A 5,201-nucleotide genomic window follows, 5' to 3' on the forward strand; every position below is an offset into this window, starting at 1 on the left:
AATGAGGAACTGGGGCAGGAGAGTGAAGATTCCCAGGATCTGAGAAGCTGATTAAGTGGCACCTAGAGGTAGGCACATTTGGCAAGCACATGATTTTTGGAGTCTGTTACTCAAAAGTTATATGGACTGGGAGGATTTAAATGGGAAAGTGGACCTAGGAAATTCTCTCTACTATAAGAATGATTTTTTAACATACAAAGAAGGAAACAGATTTTGTTTTGTTTTTATTACAATCCATAAAACCCTAACCCTGTGGAAAAAGTCGGGAGGAACTTTTCTTCCTTTTCTCATTATTGGGAACAAGCTTGGAGGACTGGGAGTGGTGTCTCCCGTGTGTTCTGAGGGGCCTGGTGCAGCCCCAGGCCCATGGGGACGCTCAGTCATTGCTGGAGCTGTGGATGGCATCAGCATTTGCTTAATCGATTTTAATAATCATCACCTTCATCCTGTGTTATTTATTAAATTGCCTGCAGGTAAAGCCGTTTATCAGTGAGGGAGTACATATGGTGCTGTGCTGTGTTGTGTTATTAAGGGATTGCCATGGAGACTGAGGCTAAACTAATACCGCCAATACCTTCTGCTATTAAGATATCAGAGCCTCTTTGCCAAGCCAAGTGTGGCCTGGAACAGGTGACTTAGCAGAAACTCACCCATAATCAGATGCTCATTTGGGTGCTAATTAAAATTTATAAGCCAGGTGCAATGTCTTTTTTTTTTGGATACACACTCTGATAAATTATTTGTACAATATCTTCCAAGTGCATCCATTAATAACAGATGAGAACTAAAAAGAATTTCCATTTTAAACGGAAGGTATCATTTTGTACTAGTATATGCCACAAGGAGGGCAGAGTATAAGGAAGTCTCCTGCAGGGAGATATTCAGCATGGGACTATTAAAAACAAAACAGAACTTCGTGTGTGGGCATTTCAGACACTTGGTGTGGACAGTTTCAAACGGCATGGCATCATGGGAACTGTAGTTCTGTCCATACTCTGTAGGTCTGTTGTCAAGGGCCACCAGGAAGACTCTGCTGCTCTCTGTGACAGAAGAGTTTTGGGGTCCAGTTTCTTGGTGTCATTCTAGCTTCTTTCCAGTCAGTCAGCGTTCTCAGAGGAAGCCCAATGCAGAGAGATATCAGCACTCTGGCAACAGATGAGGCACAAAACAGAGTGAGTATGACCGGCTCTGGGAGAAATTGGTGAGAGAGGTTATGTAGCACACAGTTGAGATCCGCACATGGAGGGAGAGAACTTTGGAACAACTGGAACCTCTTTACACTGCCGAGGTCTGCGGGCAATTGGAGTGTGCAAGCCGAGGGGGCGGAAGGACCAAATAAGCCTCAGTGTGTTTGGCTCAAGTGACATGGGCTTGGGATTGGCAACAGAAGAGCACACATTTTCCTTTGTTACTCTCCTTGATTCATTTCCCTTTCTTGCAATATTTTTTTGTAATCTGTATTTTAAAATAAGCAGGAAGTCAGCATCTCAGTAGGATTTGCAGGCAAAGATGGAAAGAGGTTATTCACTGTGAGTAAAATTAATGAACTTCACTGGGATTTTCATACAATGCAGGAAATAGAAAAATAATAGAAGGTTGGTGGTGATCGCCAGGGAGAAAATCCTTTTTAGAAAGGTTTATAGGGGGTAGAAAAGACCTAAAAATGATTACTTTAATTATTATGTCCACTGTGAATTCGAGCCAAGTAACAACCTTAGAATTCTCTCTCCAATCTAGCTCCAAGGCATCTTATAGAATTTCTTTTCATTTATTAAATCAGCAAGTATTTGAGGTTCGGGCACTGTGCTTTGGCACTACCTGTGTAGTGAACAAGAGGTCCATGAGCCCACCACTCACAGATGGCACTTCTCAAGCCAACCTTGAGGAGGGGGCGTGGCTCTGAACTTTATTCTAGGCAGAAGAGTTTTATCATGTCAACTTTGGGACCATATAGATTTTATTGACTCCAAGTAAGGAATCATTCATGAACTCGAAATTACTATTAGAACTGGAAGTACCCTTAATTCAATGCAGCCCCCCCAAGGTATGCATGCATAATTATAGAGTAAACCTCAGAAGCTTGTATATCATGACACAAAATATGAATGTGTAAGACTACTATGAAATCAATTATATATTGGTGTATTTTTCCTTTAAGTGCCCTTTTAAAATTTTAAACTTATCCAAAATACTTAATTTTTTTTCTAGAATGAGAGAATTCTCTTTTGTTAGCATTTTATTGATTATTAATACTGGAATAATAATTGTCTTTAAGTATGTAGGATGTATTAGACACAAAATGATAAATGAGAATATTGGCAGGATATAAGATGATAAAAGTGTATGTAAGTATTAACTGGAAAATTTTAATTTTAATTAAAAGAATATTAAATTATATATTCATTCATTTATTCAGTAGCTCTGATTGAGTACTTAATGTTTACTAGGAAAAGGGAGTATACCAAGAGAGAGCCATGACCTTTGACCTCGAGAAGCTCACAGATTAGTTGAAGGCAGATATTCAATGGAAAATGTGTAATATACTATGCAAATGTCACAATACAGTCTTTATGGGATCTTCAAAGAGAATGTCTGCATCCTGACTAAAGACGTCAGGGAAGGCTTTGCAGTAAAGGTAATGATAGATTTAAAACATTAAGAATGAGTAGAGATTTGCTTGCTAAATCATTAGGGGGAAAAGCCTTGGGGCAGAAGTCACAGGAAAGAGTATGGAGTGTTGGGAAATCAAGAACAGATTGCTAAATAGGAAGCAAAGTATTCTTAGGGAGACTGGGTAGACAGGTAGGGGATGAGACTAAGGAGCTTTATGTGACATGCTAGCATTTTGATTTAAACCTGGAGAAAAAATTTTGGCAAGGTAATAAGAAAATCCAATATTCAAGTCAAAATTATCTTTCTGATGGCAGAATGAATAGGCAGTTTTTGAAGATGTGATTTTTTTTGTTTTTGTTTTTAAAGCTATAACAGATTGCCATGAACTTAGTAGTTTAAAATAACACAATTTACAGTTCTGGAGATCAGGAGCCCCGAAAGCAAAGTGCTGGCAGGACTGTGCTCCATCTGGAGGTTCTAAGGGAGAATTGGTTCCCTTGCCTTTTCCAGTTTCTAGAGGCTGCTTGCACTAGTTGGCTCAGGGCCCCTCTGTCATCCTGACTTCAAAGCTGGCAGTGTAACATCATAGAATCTTCAAATATTTCCCCTCCCCTCTCCTCCCTCCCCCCCCCCCCACTCTCTCCCTTTCTCTCTTTCCTCCTATTTTATCCAGGGCCCACCTTGATAATTCAGGATATTTTCATCTCAAAATCCTTAACTTAATCACACTTGCAAAGTGCCTTTTTCCATCTAAGGTAACATATTCAAGGTTTCCAGAGATTAGGACATGGTTATCTAAGGCCATTGTTCTGTCTACCACAAGGTAGAAGGAGAAAAATGAAATAGGGATATCCTTTAGGAGAGAGTTTCTCTAGTTTAGGTTAGCAATGATGACTTAAATGAGGTCATTGACAAGCAGTTTCACTCCTAGATATTTACCCAAGAGAAGGAAAATACATGTTCACAAAAAGACTTGCACAAAAATGCACATCGCAGCTTATAACTCCAAATTAAAATAACCCGTGTCTATCAACAGGAAATGGATAAATAAAATTGTGGTATATTCATACAATGGAACACTATTTAGCAATATCAAGAAACAAATATCTAATGTTAGCACAATGGGTGAATCTCAAAAACATTAAGCCAAATTAAAGAAATCAGAAAAAATGGAATAAACACTATATGATTTTACTTGTTTGAAGTTCTAGAATAGGTGAAGCTAATTTATAGCAAGGAAAATCAGAACAATGGTTGTGAGAATGAGGCTGAGAGTCAGATTATTTGGAAAGGATCATGAGGTAATCATATAGGAAGTGGAAATTTTCTGTATGTTGATTGGTTGAACATTATTTGGGGATTAACATATATTAACACTCACTAAACTGTACACTTAGAACCTGAGCATTTTCTTGTTTATGAATTATACATTAATTAAAATATATTTAAAATGGTAGCAGCAGTGGGGATAAATGGGAGAAAGATCAAGAGCAACTTTGAATATAAAACAGTAATTTGTAAGTCATTGAATGTCAGCTGGAGAAGAAAAAGAAAAAGAGAAATGTACAGAGACATAAATTTCCAAAGAACATTAAGTAAACAAAGTCAACCAGTGTTTGGTTTTTTTTTGGACATAGATTTCCGTTTTATCAACATTATAAAAATAAGACAAAGCTTTGACTGACATATAAAATAATAAAAGTAAAAATAAGTTTAAGAATTCATTTCTTATTCTTTTTTAAAATATATTTTTATTGATTTCAGAGAGGAAGGGAGGAGAGAGAGTCAGAAACATCAGTGAGAGAGAATCATTGATCGGCTGCCTCCTGCACACCCCCTACTGGGGATCGGGCCCACAACCTGGGCATGTGCCCTTGACTGGGATTGAACCCCGGACCCTTCAATCCCCAGGCCGATGCTCTATCCACTGAACCAAACCAGCTGGGGCCATTTCTCATTCTTTTTGTACTTTAATTCAAAGGACTAAATGTTAGTTATTAACTTCAGATGGGGCAGTGACTGAGTTTGGATCTCTGGTGTGAAAAATTGGGCTGATAGGATTCAAGCTTATTTGGAAAAATAAAATATATAGCAAATAAATTCAGCAATTAGTGTTGTTTACTCAGAACATGAACAGGAGATATGTCTTGAGCTTTTGCCTGTTGTGAACCTTAGCATGATCATCAATACATTCAAACTGATTGGACGAATAGTTAAATTCAGTTAAGCTGCATCACTTAAAAAGAATAGTTAAATTCTGTTATTCACTTTAAAAAGCTCTTATACCCAATACCATCATTTTGAATATAAATAGGTTGCTTTAGAGAATCTGAATAATTATTTTTTAAATTTATTTAATATGAAGAGGTACGATCTGAATCTTTGTTATGGTAATTCCATTAGTTGTCTTAACTCCAAGGTACTTCTCTTCTCTTCTCTTCTCTTCTCTTCTCTTCTCTTCACTTCTCTTCGGGACTGGGCCACAGGTAGGTTCTGTCTTGTCTCCACTGGGACTTATATTCTCTCCACACTCTTACGTGATCACTCAGTCACATGATTGCAACAAACCAAGCCAGACCACCGTGGAG

At 37.9% G+C, this 5,201-nt stretch overlaps 1 protein-coding gene and 1 pseudogene across 1 annotated transcript in view; one reads left to right on the forward strand and one right to left on the reverse strand.

Annotated features, from left to right (window-relative positions):
- The window catches only part of LOC111825049, a 37,307-nt pseudogene that overhangs the window by 1,100 nt on the left and 31,006 nt on the right, over positions 1 to 5,201 (reverse strand).
- ARHGAP24 (Rho GTPase activating protein 24) overlaps positions 1 to 5,201 on the forward strand; it is a 504,222-nt gene continuing 499,021 nt past the window's right edge. Inside the window, exon 1 of the mRNA XM_014452034.2 lies at positions 1 to 68. The gene's annotated coding sequence lies outside the window, so the exon portion shown is untranslated. The remainder of the gene's footprint in view (positions 69 to 5,201) is intronic.

Source organism: Myotis lucifugus, unplaced genomic scaffold, assembly GCF_000147115.1.
Source record: "Myotis lucifugus unplaced genomic scaffold, Myoluc2.0 scaffold_12, whole genome shotgun sequence".
Lineage (NCBI taxonomy): Eukaryota > Metazoa > Chordata > Mammalia > Chiroptera > Vespertilionidae > Myotis > Myotis lucifugus.